The following is a 20,143-nucleotide window of genomic DNA, read 5'->3' on the forward strand; positions in this document are numbered from 1 at the left end:
GGTTGTCTTATGAATAAAGTACATTTTAATTAATAGATCTTAGAATAAAAATAGCACATAATCACAAATGGCGCATACTGGAATAATATACTATGTTATGTAAGAGCAGTAAAGAGAATATGGCCCAATGGTGTAAATGATATATGTAATAAAGGATAATAAACCTTGAATTAATAAATAATACAGATAATAAAGTATGATGCCAACAAAAGTGCCCCCCAAATACAATATGACACCTCCAGACGCACAATATGATGACCCTACTATACCTCCCCAGCAAAGTATGGTGACTCCCAACACAGTATGGTGTCCCAATTGTGATCCCTACTCAGACCTCCACACAGTATAATGGGCCCCACATAGAATCCTAGAATGTTAGAGTTGGAGGGGACCTCCAGGGTCATCGTGTCCAACCCCCTGCTCAATGCAGGAGTCACTAAACCATCTCAGTCAGATGTCTGTCCAGCCTCTGTTTGAAGACTTCCATTGAAGCAGGACTCACCACCTCTCATGGCCGCCAGTTCCACTCAATGATCACCCTCACGGCCAAAATGTTTTTTCTATTATATTTAATTTTTTCTATTCTATTCTAGTCCTCCATGCAGAATAATGGGCCCCACATAGTCCTCCATGCAGAATAATGGCCCCATATAGTCCTCCATACATTATAATGGGCCCCACATAGTCCTCTATACAGTATAATGGGCCCAACATAGTCCTCCATACAGTATAATGGGCCCCACTGTAGCGCCGGCGTCCCTGCCCTCTGCCAGGCAGGGACGCTGTTCCCCTCACCTCCCTGCTCCGTGCCCGGCGTCCTCCTCCCGCTCTGCTGGCAGCGCGCGCTCCTTCCCGGCCACTGTGCTTAGGGCGCGCGCGCGCTCTCCCTCCCTCTTAAAGGGGCCGCGCGCGCCGTCCTAAGGAGTCCCCGGGCCAATGGCCGGAGGACTTCACCATATATAAGGCACCTCCTCCAAAATGGAGGTGCCCGAGCAATGTTGTTGCACTGTTCACTACTCTGCTTCAGCCCTCAGGTCCCGTTGCCAGTTACCTGCCAGATTCCTGCCTGATTATCTGCTACCTGCCTGCTAGTCTGAGGTCCGACGGTCTGCCTTACTACTCCTGTCAGTCTGTCTAAGGACTAGCCTGCCCGCTCACCTGGGAGCGCACATCAGCCACCTGCCTGCTTGCCTGAGGTCCGACGGTCTGCCTTCCAACTCCTGTCAGTCTGTCTATGGACCAGCTTGCCCGCTCACCTGGGAGCATACACCAGCTACCTGCCTGCTAGTCTACCTGGAGGCTCCGCCGTCACGTGCTGTGACCACCTGCCTGTCCTGTGACTCCTGCTCGCTCACCTGGGAGCGCTCTTCTACTGCCTGTCTGCTAGCCTACCTGGAGGCTCTGCCGTCACGTGCTGTGACCACCCGCCTGTCCAGAGACTTCTGCCCGCTCACCTGGGAGCGCTCATCTGCCGCCTGTCTGTTGGTCTTCCTGGAGGCTCCGCCGTCACATGCTGTGACCACCCGTTCATCCAGAGACTCTCGCCTGCTCACCTGGGAGCTCACGTCTATCATCAGCCGCCACAGGTCGTACCAACCCTTTACCTAGAGACTGCCCCGGTCACTTGCCGTGACCATCTGCCCGTTCATCCAGAGACTGCCCCGGTCACTTGCCGTGACCATCTGCCCGTTCATCCAGAGACTGCCCCGGTCACTTGCCGTGACCATCTGCCCGTTCATTCAGAGACTGCCCCGGTCACTTGCCGTGACCATCAGCCCGTTCATCCAGAGACTGCCCCGGTCACTTGCCGTGACCTCCAGCCCGTTCACTCAGAGACTGTCCCGGTCACCTGCTCTGACCTCCTGCCCGTCTTCCCTGGTCGCCACCCGCTCCCTTACAAGGACTGCCCCCTTGTATAGTAGCTCAGAGGTTCCGCCTCCCAGACCCGTTACAGTTTGCTCGGGCCATGGAACCCGGTGGCACCCAAGCTCCCTCGCTCTCGGACCTGTGTCATGAACTGTCCCGTCAAAGGTCCCAACAGGAGTCCATCCTGGGTCACCTGCGGAATGTCAATACTCGCCTGGACACTCTGACTGCTCCACCAGCAACCTCCGCCAGTGCCATGTCTCGCAATCCGGCAGCTCCACTGCCCACTAATACCATGGTATCCTACCCCGGACCCCGGCTTTCTGCACCTCCTCGCTTCGGAGGCGACTCCGCCCAGGCTCGGGGCTTCATAAATCAGTGCACCCTGCACTTTGAACTATTGTCCCACCAGTTTAACTCCGACCGGGCCAAAATTGCATTCATCATGTCCCATCTCACCGGGGAGGCCCTGGCCTGGCTAAATCCTCTATGGGAGAGAGGAGACCCCCTGGTGTCCAACTTGCCTGCTTTTCTCACGGCTTTCCGGAAAGTCTTCGACGAACCCGGACGGAAGACCTCATCCGCATCATCACTGCTACGCCTCCGTCAGGGAAGTCTCACCGTGGGCCAATATGCCATACGGTTCCGTACCCTTGCCTCGGAGCTGGCCTGGGATAACGACGCTCTGGTATCCGTCTTCTGGGAGGGTCTGTCCGGCCGTATTAAAGATGAACTTGCCGGTCGGGACATTCCTACCACTCTCGATGACCTAGTAACTCTTGCCACCCGGATTGACCTACGGTTCCAGGAGCGTGCCAAAGAGGTCACCCGTGAGAGGAGGTTACCATGTCTAGCTCCTACTTTTCAGAAACCCGTCACTCCCTCCGTCTCTACCCAGGTACACTCTCCTGAGTCTATGCAGGTCGACCAGACCAAGATGGTCAAAACCCGTCAGGACTTACGCCGTGCCGAGGGGAGCTGCTTCTACTGTGGCAGTAAGGAGCACCGGATCCGTGCCTGCCCGGAGAGGTCGGGAAACGCCTGTGTCTAGGTTCGCTCAGAGAGGTCAACCTAGACAAGAATAAATCCTCTCCATCTCTGCTGCTGTCAGTCTCAATCGTCTGCGGGGAGAACCGTTATTTCGAACTAGCCCAACTTGACTCTGGAGCAGCCGGGAATCTTATTTCACAGTCCCTGGTAGAGAAATACCGCATCCCCACCAAACCTCTGGCTGTACCCTTGTCTGTTGCTGCCGTGGATGGGGGCCTCTTACCACGCCCCATCCAACTCATCACCGAATCCATTACTCTGCAGGTGGGAATGCTGCATTCTGAGAGTATCTCCTTTCATGTTCTGCCTGGACTCTCTCACGCCCTCTTGCTAGGCCTACCTTGGCTCCAGAGACATGCACCCGTGCTTGACTGGCAGACCGGAGAAGTCCTTCGCTGGGGACAGGACTGCCATAAGACCTGTCTGGTTCCCGTCCATCCCGTCCGTCCTTCTCCTACCCCAGCTAATCTACCTGGACTTCCGATTCCTTATTGGTCTTATGCTGTTGTCTTTAATAAAAAGGAAGCAGAGACACTACCTCCTCATAGACCATACGACTGCCCTATCGACCTGTTACCTGGTACTACTCCTCCCCGTGGGCGTATTTATCCTTTATCCGCTGCTGAGACCCGGTCGATGTCCGAATATATTGAGGAGAATCTGGCCAGGGGATTCATCCGGAAATCTACCTCCCTGGCGGGAGCAGGCTTCTTTTTCGTCAAAAAGAAGGACGGCTCTCTCCGTCCCTGTATAGACTATAGAGGCCTTAACCAGATCACGGTGAAGAATAAGTACCCCCTTCCGCTCATTCCGGAGTTATTTGATCGTCTGAGGGGGGCTAGAATCTTCACCAAACTGGACCTCCGTGGGGCGTACAACCTGGTTCGTATCCGTCAGGGGGATGAATGGAAGACGGCATTCAACACCCGGGACGGCCACTATGAATATCTGGTAATGCCCTTTGGTCTCTGTAACGCTCCTGCCGTCTTTCAAGAGTTGGTCAATGACATCTTCCGGGACCTTCTCTACTCCTGCGTAGTGGTGTACCTGGACGACATCTTGGTCTTCTCTCCGGATCTCCAGACTCACCGGAGGGACGTTCGTCAGGTCCTGCTCAGGCTCAGGCAGAATCACCTCTTCGCTAAATACGAGAAGTGCCTCTTTGAGCAGACCTCGCTTCCGTTTTTGGGCTACATTATTTCTCAGACCGGCCTACGAATGGATCCAGAGAAACTGTCTGCCATCGAGAAATGGCCTCGACCGGAGGGGTTGAAGGCCATTCAGCGATTCCTGGGCTTCGCCAACTACTACCGCCTCTTCATACCACACTTCTCTTCCCGGACTGCCCCAATTTCCGCGCTCACCCGTAAGGGTACTAATCCCAAAGAGTGGCCGCCCGAAGCAGAGGAGGCCTTTCTTTCCCTAAAACAGGCCTTCTCTTCCGCCTCGGTGCTGCATCGCCCGGACGGCAACAAGCAGTTCTTCCTGGAAGTTGACGCCTCCTCCTCTGGAGCCGGAGCGGTACTTACTCAAAAATCATCTTCCGGGAGAATGGTAACTTGTGGCTTCTTCTCCAAACTCTTCTCCTCTTCTGAGCGCAACTATTCCATAGGAGACCGAGAGTTATTGGCCATCAAACTGGCATTGGAGGAGTGGCGTTACCTACTCGAGGGGGCTCTTCACCCGGTAATAATTTACACTGACCACAAGAACTTGGCTTACCTCCAGCATGCCCAGAGACTTAACCTGCGCCAAGCCCGGTGGTCCTTGTTTTTTGCTCGCTTTGATTTTGTTCTTCATTTTCGCCCGGCTGACAAAAACGTCAAAGCAGATGCCTTGTCCCGATCCTTTCTGGTGTCCGATCTCGAGGAGGAACCTAAACATATCATCGATCCCGCCAGAGTAATGCAGGTGGCTCCCGTGAGCCTAAATCGTCTCCCTCCCGGTAAGACGTTCGTATCAGTACCTGATCGGGAGAAGATCCTACACTGGGGTCACTTGTCTAAACTAGCTGGCCACGCCGGTCAGAAAAAGACCCTCCAGCTTATTGCCCGGCACTACTGGTGGGCTACCCTGGACAAGGACGTAATAGACTTTGTTTCTGCCTGTGTGTCCTGCGCCCACAACAAAATCCCGAGACACCTGCCAGCCGGTTGCCTTCTTCCGCTTCCTGTGCCTGCTGCCCCCTGGCAGCATTTTGCTATGGACTTCATAACTGATCTCCCCGTCTCTGCCGGTTGTACGGTCATTTGGGTGGTCGCTGACCGCTTTTCCAAGATGGCTCACTTTATTCCCCTGCCTGGTCTCCCGTCTGCACCCGAACTGGCTAAAGACTTTATCCGCCACATCTTCCGTCTTCATGGCCTGCCCCTCCACATCGTGTCGGATCGTGGGGTACAGTTCACCTCACGTTTCTGGAGAGCCACTTGTAAACTGCTAGACGTCACCCTGGACTTCTCTTCCGCTTACCACCCACAGTCCAATGGTCAAGTGGAGCGGATCAATCAGAACCTGACCAGTTACCTCCGGCACTTCGTTAATGCCCATCATTCTGACTGGGTGGATCTCCTACCATGGGCCGAGTTCTCCTATAACAATCACGAGAGCGAATCCTCCTCCAAATCCCCGTTTTTTGTAGTCTTCGGTCAGCATCCTCGGATTCCTTTTCCTGTCTCCACCTCTGTGGACAACCCGGCTGCGGAATCTCTCGTTAGCAAATTTTCCTCCATTTGGGAGAGTACCCGATCCGCACTCCTTCAGTCGTCCGAACGGATGAAAAGACACGCTGACAAAAAACGCCTGGATCCTCCACAATTTCGTCCTGGAGATAAAGTCTGGCTCTCATCTAAATATGTCCGACTCAAGATACCTTCTTACAAGTTAGGGCCTCGGTTCATCGGTCCTCTGGAGGTCATCAGTCAGATCAACCCGGTGGTCTATAAGTTAAAACTCCCGGCCAACTTACGGATCCCTAATTCCTTCCATGTATCTCTCCTCAAACCTGTGGTACTTAACTCTTTTTCCAAGTCTACAGGTACGCCTCCTGCTCCGGTTTCTGCTGAGGACGAGTTTGAGGTAGAGAACATTCTTGCCACCAAAAGGGTAAGAGGAAAGACCTTTTTTCTAGTAGATTGGAGGGGGTTTGGTCCTGAGGAGAGAACGTGGGAGCCCCGGGAGAACATCCATGCCCCTCTTATCCTAGCTAAATTTCTGTCTGGCCTAAAAAAGGGGGGGCCTAAAGGGGGGGGGTACTGTAGCGCCGGCGTCCCTGCCCTCTGCCAGGCAGGGACGCTGTTCCCCTCACCTCCCTGCTCCGTGCCCGGCGTCCTCCTCCCGCTCTGCTGGCAGCGCGCGCTCCTTCCCGGCCACTGTGCTTAGGGCGCGCGCGTGCTCTCCCTCCCTCTTAAAGGGGCCGCGCGCGCCGTCCTAAGGAGTCCCCGGCCAATGGCCGGAGGACTTCACCATATATAAGGCACCTCCTCCAAAATGGAGGTGCCCGAGCAATGTTGTTGCACTGTTCACTACTCTGCTTCAGCCCTCAAGTCCCGTTGCCAGTTACCTGCCAGTTACCTGCCAGATTCCTGCCTGATTATCTGCTACCTGCCTGCTAGTCTGAGGTCCGACGGTCTGCCTTACTACTCCTGTCAGTCTGTCTAAGGACCAGCCTGCCCGCTCACCTGGGAGCGCACATCAGCCACCTGCCTGCTTGCCTGAGGTCCGACGGTCTGCCTTCCAACTCCTGTCAGTCTGTCTATGGACCAGCTTGCCCGCTCACCTGGGAGCATACACCAGCTACCTGCCTGCTAGTCTACCTGGAGGCTCTGCCGTTACGTGCTGTGACCACCCGCCTGTCCAGAGACTTCTGCCCGCTCACCTGGGAGCGCTCATCTGCCGCCTGTCTGTTGGTCTTCCTGGAGGCTCCGCCGTCACATGCTGTGACCACCCGTTCATCCAGAGACTCTCGCCTGCTCACCTGGGAGCTCACGTCTATCATCAGCCGCCACAGGTCGTACCAACCCTTTACCTAGAGACTGCCCCGGTCACTTGCCGTGACCATCTGCCCGTTCATCCAGAGACTGCCCCGGTCACTTGCCGTGACCATCTGCCCGTTCATCCAGAGACTGCCCCGGTCACTTGCCGTGACCATCTGCCCGTTCATTCAGAGACTGCCCCGGTCACTTGCCGTGACCATCAGCCCGTTCATCCAGAGACTGCCCCGGTCACTTGCCGTGATCTCCAGCCCGTTCACTCAGAGACTGTCCCGGTCACCTGCTCTGACCTCCTGCCCGTCTTCCCTGGTCGCCACCCGCTCCCTTACAAGGACTGTCCCCTTGTATAGTAGCTCAGAGGTTCCGCCTCCCAGACCCGTTACACCCACATAGTCCTCCATACAGAATAATGGCCCCACATAGTCCTCTATACAGAATAATGGCCACATATAGTCCTCCATATAGAATAATGGGCCCCACATAGTCTTCCATACAGAATAATGGCCCCATATAGAATAATGGGCCTCACATAGTCCTTCATACAGAATAATGGCCCTATGTAGTCCTCCATATAGAATAATGGGTCCCACATAGTCCTCCACACAGTACAATGGGCCCCACATAGTCCTCCATACAGTATAATGGGCTCCACATAGTCCTCCATACAGAATAATGGCCCCATACAGTCCTCCATACAGTATAATGGGCCCCACATAGTCCTCCATACAGAATGGGCCCACATAGTTCTCCATACAGTATAATGGCCCCACATAGTCCTCCATACAGTATAATGGCCCCACATAGTCCTCCATACAGAATAATGGGCCCCACATAGTCCTCCATACAGAATAATGGGCTCCACATAGTCCTCCATACAGAATAATGGCCCCATACAGTCCTCCATACAGTATAATGGGCCCCACATAGTCCTCCATGCAGAATGGGCCCACATAGTTCTCCATACAGTATAATGGCCCCACATAGTCCTCCATACAGTATAATGGCCCCACATAGTCGTCCATACAGAATAATGGGCCCCACATAGTCCTCCATACAGAATAATGGCCCCACATAGTCATCCATACAGAATAATGGCCCCACATAGTCCTCCATACAATATAATGGGTCCCACATAGTCCTCCATACAGTATAATGGGTCCCACATAGTCCTCCATACAAAATAATGGGCCCCACATAGTCCTTCATACAGTATAATGGGCCCCACATAGTCCTCCATACAGTATAATGGGCCCCACATAGTCCTCCATACAGTATAATGGCCCCACATAGTCCTCCATACAGAATAATGGGCCCCACATAGTCCTCTATACAGAATAATGGGCCCCACATAGTCCTCTATACAGAATAATGGGCCCCACATAGTCCTCTATACAAAATAATGGGCCCCACATAGTCCTCCATACAAAATAATGGGCCCCACATAGTCCTCCATACAAAATAATGGGCCCCACATAGTCCTCCATACAAAATAATGGGCCCCACATAGTCCTCCATACTAAATAATGGGCCCCACATAGTCCTCCATACTAAATAATGGGCCCCACATAGTCCTCCATACTAAATAATGGGCCCCACATAGTCCTCCATACTAAATAATGGGCCCCACATAGTCCTCCATGTAGTATAATGACCCCACATAGTCCCCGGCTTTGAGGACCAAATTTAATCACCCTGAGACCCAGATTTAGTTTGACAGGTATTCTTTAGACAGAACAGTTGCAGTAAAGCTGAATGTGTGCTGCAGCAGCAGTGGCAAGAAACCTTAAAAACTCCTTGTGCAAGTCCTGGCCAGCTCTGCCTAAATACAAATCACAAGAGTGGGGGCTTGAAATCCCCTGGATACATGGAATGGTAGTTAGCATATGCAACCACCATAGACTGTTAATGGAGCAGATGTTTCACATGCTCACTACAGCTCCATGCACACAAGGGACTTTGGGACCCGGTCTTGAGATCAGTAGGGATTCTAGTGGTTGGACTCCAATGATTAAACCTTTATCAATTACCCTGTGGATAGGTGACATGTTGGTTATTTGGCAACCCTTAAACATATAGAATTGCCCAAAACACTACATTTAAAGGGAACCGGTCATGTTGAAACTGGTACCTGGATGATGTAGAGAGGAGGAGCTGATCACATTGATAAACTTTTACTACACAAATGTGTAAAGAAGCACTCCTCCTCCTCTTCCCATTAAAGTTTTTAATCTCTTAATATATTGCACTCATCATAGTATATGGCACTGTGTACTTACAATTGCTCATTTTTCCTTTCTACCCGGCTAATTCTTCTCTTTTCTCTGCTCTATGTAGAAACCGGGAGTATCCTGTCCCTGCAGAAATCATTCCCCTTGACACCTCCTGACCCAGCTCCTCCCTCCCCCCCCATAGACTTTTGCAGTGACTGATGAGTCATGGAGGAAAAATTGACCTCCTGTTTCTACATAGAGCTTAGAAGGATTCAGCTAGTCAGCTTTTAATCACGTGATGTCATAGACCTAATGGAAAAGAGAAGAATTAGCTGGGTAGAAAGGCAAAATGAGCAATTGTAAGTATACACAGTGCTGTATAATATGATGACTGCAATATATTAAGAGGATAACAAATTTAATGGGAGAAGGAGGAAAAGGGCTTCTTTAAGTAAATCTTGCATTTTATTCATTGAAATCCATATATATGAGTCCAGTGGGCGGTCCTACTCAGTGACTGGCAGTCTTCCCTGCAGAGATGGCTGTCAATCACTAGTAGAACCGCCCACTGGACTTGTATACATATACAACACCAGGCAGGGATTTTAATGACTATAATACAAGTTATACTGAATCTTTTCCCACAAACCTTTATATCATTGTGCTCAGCTTCTCCTTCTCTTCTTCTCCGAGAGCAGCAGTTCTCACTTCTTCTGGGTCTCAGTTTTCTCAGAAGGAAGCGAGATTGAAGTGGCCGTTGGTTGACTGTGTAACGCTGGTGTGTGTGAACACACTGCACCTGGGCCAGGCTTACCCTGGAGGGGTGTGACTAAGTGACTTTTTGGTATTCCCTAGAGCCTCTGGTGGTGAGGATAGGCTGGGCTGCAGGTAGTCACTAGGTACCACTCCAGGGCAGTCCCTGGGTCTGCAGCAGCTGACCGGAGGGTCAAAGACATGGTTATGTGTGTAGTACAAAATTGCCAAAAGGAAGTGACATCCAAGATATGCAGTATACAAAGCATCCTACACAGTAAAGATAAGATGGAGTCCCATAGCTTACCCATATCCCTGTGTCAAATCTTGTATCTGCAACCCTGACGCGCGTTTTCGTGTGGGCTTCCTCCCTACAACCACCCCTCCCCACCAAAAAGAGTAACATAAAAAACATAAAATGGATGCAATTCCCTCTGCAGTTTCCTGGTAATTAAAAGGTATCGGTCAGCAGTTTTTGAAATGTAATCTGAGAGCAGCATGATGTAGGGACAGAGACTCTGATTCCCGTGATGTGTCACTTGCTCACCTGCTTGCTGTAGTTTCAATACAATCAATTCTGAGTTCGGATCAGTAGTGAGACCCCAGACAACCACAAAGCTGGGAAACGGAGGAGCTTTGTGCTCCTGAAGAAGATTAGGTGAGACAAATCAATAGGTGGAAAACATGAAAAGCAAATACCAAAGTGATGGTAAAGTGGCCACACTGACCAAAACTGGATCTAAAACACTGATGAGAAACATTCTGAATGAAAGGGATGTCTGAATAAGACCTAACACCGAGGTGTTGCCTTGCAGACTCCGGAGCCGATTTGCCCCACTCGTGGACATGGTCTTCAGCCTCCCCTTGAGTCCAGACCCTTATATCATTGTGTGTACGACCAATTCCAAAGTGACAATATCCTACAGGGAAAAATCTGGATATTTTTGCAATTAAAACAAAAATCCAGCTTTATCACTCCCTGATTATCGGATAATCTGGGCCATCTCTTGTGCGGCTAGAGATCTGCATTATACAGCCCCTTTTCCTGTTGCCCACAACCTTACTTCTGGTGACCTGGCTTAGACATCTTGGGAAGCGTGCAGACTACATGACAGCCTGTGAGACATCTGCGAGCCTCCTCTACCTGTGTCAGATACGCCCCACCCTGTAATCAAACTCCCAGTAAGGTAAAAAGAGAAAAAGTGCAAACGTGAGGTTTCCTCTCTCCTCCCCGCGCTCGCATGCTCTCTCCTTCCTTCTCCTTTTTCACATTCCCTGAGTGAGTGGATTATTTTATGCCGGTGATTCGGTGGCTCCTGTTCTGTGCAGGTACGTGGCCCCATGGTGGGATTTGTCTTTCTTTTTTTTTAATGAATTTTCCTGGCTTTCTCGCTACTCTTGTCTGTGCACTCGGGAAAGGGTTAAACACGCCTTGTCAGCGGAGATCCATCCCCGTCGGTTACTCTTTCACAGGGTTTTTGAATTTTTTTTTAACACTGTCGTCCCCAATTCGACAAGCGGAGATAGGACAATAGCGGTCGACGGGGATCTAATGTGCGCGGCCAGAGAGGGCTACCTGCGAGCGAGCAGCACGGACTGCAGAGATCGCAGCTCATCCGGCCAGACCACCTGTTGGAACACGCGCGACGTCTCCCGTAGGCACTCACTATATCGGAAAACGTAGCAAAAATTATTTTTTTTAGGGGGGTGTAAAAAGTCGTAAGCGATGATATTGGGATTTCATAGCCATGATTGTCATGTAGCCCTGTATACAGCATTGTTTTCTGCACCATGTAAGCATAAAGAAATATGCAGTGCTACTTAAAGCCACACTAAGGCTATGTTCACACATCATGTTTTTGATGCTTTTTTTAATGCAAATTTTCAGCTGCGTTTTACAGTACCAGCAAAGTCTGAGATTCCAGAAATCTCATACACGCCATGTTTTTTTTTTTGTTTTGTTCAGGATTTTTGTGCTTTTGCATATTTTTTTGCAGAATAGAGCATGTCACTTCTTTCACCCTTTGGAAGTAATGGGTGGTGAAAAAAATGCTGAAAAAACGCAGCAAGAAAAACGGCAACAAAAATCCTGAACAACCTCCTGGCAAGAGATCAGGTTTTGCTGCAGAAAATGAATGCAAAAAAAAACCATGATGTGTGAACATAGCCTAAGCGCACTTTAACGTGATTATTATTTTTTTTTTTACAATTTTTTTATATATTTGTTTTTTCATTCCTCGCCGTCAAAGGTGAAAAAACAATTAATGCGATTATACCAATGAATGAATTGTCATGTTCTTGATACTTCCTGTTATTTGGCTTTGACAAAACTTTGATCCAGTCACGCATTACATGTGGTTTTAGTGCGTTTCCACAGCAGAAATACAGTAAAAACGTGTGCGTTTTTTACCTGTGGATTTTCCACACCTAATGCATGGCTATGGGGAAAATCCGCACATAAAGCTCAGCGTACTCGCAAGAGAAATTAACATGGATTTTCAAAAATGTACAGATCTTAGCCATTCTTTTCAATGGAGACTTAAAATCCACAGGTTTAAAATGGTGAACAAAAAAGACCATAAAACCATTTGAATAAGTGCAGAAAATATGCATGGATTTTAGATGCAGAAATGTTGCAGATTTTCAGTTTAGAAATCAGCGCCTAAAATCTGCACCAAATATGCCATATGTAAGAATGTTACGTTCAGATTTTCTAGGTGGAAAATCTGGTATCAACATAGAGAATTTCCAGAATCTCCTCCAAACGGCTGTTGTTGATTTGACTCATATTTCACTTTTTTTTTTGCAATGAGCATTTCCTCAAAACCCACTCAAATTTCATCACTGTGGACCGAAAATCCGCAACAGATAAGTATCTGTGTGGACGCACCTGCGCGATCTTGTAGTTTTCCCACAATGGACTCGCTCAGCTCTGCGATGCACATACAAGTCAGTGTCAATAGGGTGTGTTTTAGGAATTAAGACCTTTGCTCCTTAAAGCCACATTCACATGGTCAGTATTTTACATCAATATTTTTCAGGAGTGGCTGAAAAATATAGAAGTGGTGACGTGTTTCTATTATACTTTTCCTCTGATTGTTCCTCACCTGATTTTGGCTTATACTGATGTAAAATCCTGAACATGTGAACATGGCCCTAAGGATAAAAACCTCAATGTGACTAGAGAAGAACTGACACACCTGGAGTTATTTGATATGTAACACGTGTTGTGTGTGTGTGTATATATATATATATATATATATATATATATATATATATATATATATATATATATATATATATATATATATATATATATATATATATATATATATATATATATATATATATATACACACCATATCTCACAGCAGTTCTAGGATTGTATTCATGTCGCTCTTTGTTGCTAAGCCGCCATTGTCTGCAATGTTGTGTTGACAGATATAAGCAACCTGATATGGGGAAAGCTATTTTACGCCTTGGCTTATGGATCATCTGGTGAAAACCGTTCCATCCAAGACTTTAGCAACACATGTAAAAATGAAATCTGGCACAATATGACTATTCTCTTAAAGGGGATCGTCCAGGATTTGAAAAAAAAAAAAAATTGCTTTTTTTTGTCAGAAATAGAGCCACTTTTGTACGTAGATTGTGACTGCTTTATTTACTTGAATGAGGATGAGCAATGCAATACCCAATATGGCCACTAACAAGAGAAGCGCTGTTAAAAAGAGTTTTTTTCCCCCATAAATCAATAATACATATATGAAAATAAGAAACTGTGTAATATATCTTTATTAGAGAAATTTGCTTCTTTCTCCTGGACTGATCATTCATTCTCAATTCATGGGTAAAATCTGTATTCGGTGATTTTCCCATGACTGAGCTAGGAGATGACGGTTGGTGCTCATATAGTTTTATGCAGAACTGTAACTGTCCAACTTGCAGCAGAATGTCTGTTTCTGCCTCTAGCTCTTCCCTCTCCATACAATTTTAAAAGCACCAACTGTCATCTCCTATCTCCGTATTGGGAAAGTCTGTTTTACTTAGTCCCAGCAGCCACTACCCCCAGTATCCACTGTCACTAGGTACAGTTAATATTCCCAGTCACACAGCAGCCAATACCATCCCCCCATGTCTCGGGAATGGAGAGGTTTAGGAACAGAAGAAAAACCATGCTGGATTCAGTAGATCAGCGGCATTTATACCAGGTAAAAAACTTACAGATTTATGGCAAGGAACAGGTCCTTTTTGGGTGGTGTCCCTAGATCATACACCTATGGGTGTAATCACAGCTGTAGTAGACACAGCCGCTTCTACAAGGTACGAGCTTTAGGTGGAAGAGTGGCCTTTTCTCATCCGTAGTCTGGATATCAATAAAATTGGAAACCCCAGTCTACCCTAAACCATTGACTTTTTTATTCGGAGTACCCGTTTGCACTAGCAGATGAGTTCTGAAGACCCCTGCCCCTCTTTCAACCTCTGTTGTAAATTAACATGTTCTATGGTACAACTCTCATCTGACAGCCTGAATGAGATCTGGTGATCACCGGACAAATGTATCCTTCGTAGGAGTCCTCCACCATTAGTTGGGGAATCCGTGCTCTACCTATGGTTCCCGATCAGTCCTGAAGGATATTTTAAGGAGGCTACTGTTTTTAAAGGGAGTCTGTCAGCACAGAATGACTGTTCAAACCAAGCACAGGCGCTTGGTGCACCCTTGGTGTGGCCAAACATTTAAGTGCAATTTCTCACCTACTTATTTTCCCATCGATCTCCATCCACTCTTTTCTGTGATTGACAGATCTGTCTTTATAGAGGTGGAGATAGAGGGGAAAACAAATAAGTGGGAAGGTGCACCTAGATGTTTGGCAACACCATGATGCACCAAGCACCTGTGCTTGGATGGAAAAGTAATTCTGTGCTGACATTCGTTTTAAAGTTGGCAGCAAATGGTGAAGGTTCAGAAATGTGAGTGACCCATCAGACAGGCTTGGAATGGTTTCCTATAGGACAATGTTATACTGTTAGCAGCTGTAATATCCCTGAGAAAGCTTTCGTTCTGTACATTTTTATGATGAACTGTTTATAACTTTTTCCTTGAATTTCAGTTTGCATTATCTGCTGAGCCCAGAGATTACATTCAGAGTAGTGTCTATTACTGCTGTATGTTCCTGCATTTGTTACTATGTGTACAATGACCTAGTTACACTTTAACATACTGCAGTATCTCGCGAGATCAGTATGCGAGTGTCACTTGCGAGATCAGTATGCGAGTGTCACTCGCGAGATCAGTATGCGAGTGTCACTCGCGAGATCAGAATATACTGTAGAAGGAATCTTTTTTTGTTTACTTTCTTCTGGTGAAGTTTTCAGCCATAGGAGGGAGGCTTCACCATTCAATCCACCCATTTCCTAGAAACTATTGCCAGTATTTCTTTCTACGGGCCTATTTAGACATCTGTGATTTTTTTTTCTTTCTTTTTTTTTGTAGGCACAATTTTCATCAGTATTTGGTCAGAGTGTCCGTTTTAACCAACAGTTTGATCGCTTTTTTTCTGCATACAAGAAGGTTTCCCAAACTTCTCCTATCAAACAAACACAATTGGGCAACACTAGGAACAACTAGCATGGCATCATAGTGATGTCCGATATTTGTTCAAGAACCCATAGGCTTGTATTGGCAAGTTTGATCCTAGACTACAAGAAAAAGCTGCTGCCAGAGATATTTGACAGGCTCTTGTAGAGAGCGCCCCTGTGTATGGGAGAGCCTGCTGAGCTAGTTGCCGGTCAAACGATCAGCCAAATCCTCTTTAGGCCATCAGCTGCCTATTGTGTATGAAGGGCTTTTGAGGTATAACTTGAAAATCCAGGTGACCCATTCTAAATTTGTAACTATGCCGCCCAACTCTAAAATGCCATCTATAATGGTCATCTTCTCATTTACAAGGGCCTTCGGGCCTCCTCCGACACTCAGCCTTTTAGCTTCGGGGGATGTGCTTTAGCCCGGTTACATGGTAATGACAGAATTTGTTGTCACTCATCTTGGTAATAGGGACATCATTGTGTTTCTAAGAGATGAGCAGTCTCCGCATTGTTACCGGAAGCAGTGAGGATTTCATGGTCCTCTATGGCTCCTTGTCAGAAATATGGTAAATCTAGGCTATGAAGTATCAACTGAGATACTTGGATATTGGCTTGCAGTCAGCTGATTGATGGGCTTATAGGATTTCACATAGGAAATATCAATCACATATATTATTAGGATCATGCATAGAGATGAAAAAAACCCAGGTCACTAATAAACATAAAAAACCCCTATTGGTGTAATTAGTGGGGTCCTGTGATCAAACACTATCCCATCATCTATGGATAATATTCATAGATAACCAGTTCATAATGATTAGGGTTTAATCGGTACTATAAGTGCCGGAAGAGGTTAACATTCATGATAGATTGTACCGGTTCTTCGACATTCTTGTCTGTCTGGTCTGTCGTTTGCAAAATATTTATTTTCTTTCCATTTATAGAGTTTTTGGAATTTTGCAGTGTTATCTCCCTTACTTTCTAATTATTATATTGAGCTCTGTGACCATACTATGTGGGATATTTATGGCACTTTGGCATATTCTTTCATCTTGGATGAGACTGGTACTTCTTTACTGTCGTGGGAAGTTTCATGCCCTCCACATGCGCAATCATTGAGCTGATAGCTATCCAATAAGTATATACTCAGGCTGTGAATGCCAGACATATTTAATAGAGGACCAGTCACCAGGTCCCACTCATATCCTTCCATTCATAGGATATCACAACTTTTTAGGAGCACTTTACCTTATTTTGTAGTATCTTCAACTAACTTTAGAGAGGACCTGTCAGTAGGTCAAACGTGCCCAGTTTTTCCCTCTTATTTTGTTTCCGATGCTCCCCTGAGAATTCAGCTTTTATCTTTTTCAAATCCGCCATACATTTCCAGAGCTGTGGGCCTTTTTATTTACTGCTAATGCTATGAAATTAATAAAGGGGCGGGACTCATGGGATCCTCAGGGGTGTGTCTTTATGCTGCTCTGTATTACCATATAAGCACCGCCCCCACAGTAAAGACTATACAAATTAGCACTAAATAAGAGACTGTATATCTCTAGAACTGTATAGGGCATTGAAAAAAAGGAATATTCAGAGGAATAGTGGTGATAAATGTTGCATGCATGCCGCTAGGTTCAGATAGGGGCGAGACAGGTTAAATGAATTCTTTGGAATCCTGGGGGAACCGTTACTCAGGGCGACCATAGACCATGTGCTGAAGCTTCTCTCAGGCACACAGGGGTATTGACCCTCAGGAGCAGACACGTAGGTTTTCACTTGCTGACCAGAAACAATTGACAAGAGTCCGCATAAACGGTAGAACAGTAGCATTTAATAAGAAGCCGCACAGCCAGTGCAAGTTAAGTCTTATGATCAACAGACTCCAGTGACAAACAGTACAGTTTCCTTAGCGGCACAGCAGTTCACAGTCTTCCCAGTAGTACAGGACAGCACAGTTCTAATGCAAAGGCACATTAATGAACACAGCATTCCTTACAGCACCGTGAGATGGAGGAGGGGGGGGAGGGTTTGCTGAGGGGGATGATCCCTGTGACACAATTTCTTCATGTCCTTATCTTTCTGCCTGACAATACTCTGCACTGCTAGTTCAGGAACTCTACCTGACCTGTGCTTAGCTTCACTCCTGACTTAAATCCTTTTCACTTGCTGGGGCGCTTCTGTCAGATACAGAACACACACACCACCTTTCTCTTCAGCTCCAGTCAGACAGTAAACAACTTCCCCACAATCCCCCTGGGGCTCTGCTAAAACACTCCCCTTCTCCTGTGACTGTGGTAACCCCTCTAGTTGCTGGATGCTTTTAAAGCACCAGCACTACTTCTGCATGTCACACTCTGCAAAAGCACTACTCTGCATGTCACATAAAATAAGAGCCAAAACTGTCCATTTTTGACCTGGTGACAAATCCTCTTTTAAAGTTAGTTGAAGATACTACAAAATGAGGTAAAGTGCACCTATGAAATGTGTGATATCTCCTATGTGTGGAGGGGTTTGAGGAGAATGCGGGTGCAGTAATTCTCCTACATTGTCTCTGTAAGACCTACAATTTTTGACTTGGAAAGGACTATGACGTAAAGGGGTTCATGAGCCACAAAAGGAAGAGCAGTATGTTTTTGGACCATTGTACCATCTAATTACAATAAATCTAAAACTCTTAGTGTAGTGATACAACCAGACACTTTCACTACTGAACAGTACCAGACACGTTCCTCTTACCAATGCAAGATACAAGCCCCCATTTGTCAACATTCGTAGAGTCCTCCTCCAGTCAATGTTGCTGGATAGCCTTAAGTTTCCAATGTAAATGACCGGGATCAAGAGAACAGTACCATATTGGAGTGGATATTTTGCACCCAAGACAGCCACTGTTGACAATCAATTTCGACAGTCACCTGAATGTAATTTCCCATTGCATTGACCCCTGCCTTAAAGGTTGCATTTTTGTACTACTGTGTAGATATCATGCAACATCCTCATTGTTTTATTGGTGTTGTATACATGATAAAATGGGTGATTCCACCCTGAAAGGTGTGGGTTTTTATACCTGCATTAAAGAACAATTTTTCTACAACCATTTGACACTCTCCTGATTGGATAAGGTGCCGACCACCAGACCCCTCTTTGTTCCATACTACTATTGTTAGATTTGTGGCTGTATTTCATTTGTCCACTAACTATCCTTAAGTACATCCCTGAGGGTGGTAGTACATGGCAAGGACAGTCAATAATAAAATACTGATGGGATTGTTAAGTCTCTGAGTGTAGATAACCACAAAGCACTAATACAAATACTAGAGAAAAAAATCAATGATTAACAAAGAAGGCTTTTCTTCATGGACATCTATGGGAAGGAGATAAGGAGCAGACTAATCTGTTCAGTACATTGTTCTCAATAGTATTTACGCTTAGTTGCATAGTTCCACTGCTGGGGGGAATAAACCCATATATCATAGATCAATGATGGCTATCTCTTCCGTCTATTCCATACAGGTGCACTCTCAGGTCGGCTGAATGTTCATAAAGGAAGGATACCTTGAGAAATAAAGGCTAAGGGCTTTCATTTAAGAAAACTTGCTGAAACTGGCTAAGTGAGGATGATTTTGGAGTAGATACTGGATTATTTTTCAATTTAAACTGAGTATTAGGTCCTCTTTAAGATCAGAATAATCATTCAATTGCTAGAGCTCCACTTACTCTAGAGCAGTTTTTTTTTTTTCCCCATGCCCTTCCATTCCAAAGTTATGCCCATCGTTAATAAAATGTGTCCAATATACAAATATTCTCCTTCAATCAACTGAGCAAATAGCACATAACTTCTTTGTGGGCGTTTTCCTTCTCTCCTCTATGAGGCTGGCCAATAAAGGCTGCACCTTTTTTAGAGGGGGGGGGGAAGCAAAAGCCCACACAGAAGGTCACAGCTGCTGCCTGGCTTAGATTTGTCTCACGTGATCAGGTTGAGAATTTCGCAGCCATCGTGTCCCTTCCTGCTATAGGAGAGCAGCAGCACTGGAACGCCCGAGCACAGTTAAAAACTAAATCATATATTGCTTGTGCAACCATTGGATTTATCACTCCGGCTCTCTAAGACTGCCTGGCTGTAGCTGTGACCTTCCTTGTTGGCATTTGCTTTCCCCTTCTATATGATGGGCCGTGTTGTGATTGGCCAGCATCATAGAAGAGAAAAATCAAAGGTCCACATAGGTGGTACACACCCAGTTGAATATTTGCACATTGAGTGCACTTTATTGCATAACACTGAAAAAGAGGGGCACAGAAAATAAAAGAAGGAAAAACTGTCCCAGAATCAGCAGAGTTGTGAAAATTGGAGGAGGTACTCAACTTGTTAAAGAGGATCTTTTAATTTAAACTAACAGTCACTGCCCTGAAGGGGTCCCATTAACAAAATTGGTGGTCAAGAATGTGGTCCACCACTTCATTCATTGTCTTTGGGATGGCTAGATAGCCAAGCAGTCATCTCACAACTCCAAAGGGCCACTCAGACCCCCCCATCTCTGAAAGCAGTGGAGTCTCTCCCGATCAACAAGCTACCATCTTTGCTGTGGATTGATAATTTGTTAAAATGAAATTAACCCTTTAAAGAAGCAGTCCTACCATTTTTATCTTGTTCATATATTGCAGTCATCATATTATACAGCACTGTGTACTTAC

At 46.7% G+C, this 20,143-nt stretch overlaps 1 protein-coding gene across 7 annotated transcripts in view; it reads left to right on the forward strand.

The window, feature by feature from the left end:
- The window catches only part of PAK6 (p21 (RAC1) activated kinase 6), a 97,213-nt gene that overhangs the window by 29,905 nt on the left and 47,165 nt on the right, over nt 1-20,143 (forward strand). For 2 of the 7 annotated variants that reach the window (XM_073639190.1, XM_073639188.1), the window contains exon 1: nt 11,048-11,197. The exons of the other annotated variants lie outside the window; for them this stretch is intronic. The gene's annotated coding sequence lies outside the window, so the exon portion shown is untranslated. Of the gene's footprint in view, nt 1-11,047; nt 11,198-20,143 lie in introns of those variants that run through there. 7 annotated transcript variants of the gene reach the window in all.

Source organism: Phyllobates terribilis, unplaced genomic scaffold, assembly GCF_046119375.1.
Source record: "Phyllobates terribilis strain yellow unplaced genomic scaffold, ASM4611937v1 Scaffold_7__3_contigs__length_470593459, whole genome shotgun sequence".
Lineage (NCBI taxonomy): Eukaryota > Metazoa > Chordata > Amphibia > Anura > Dendrobatidae > Phyllobates > Phyllobates terribilis.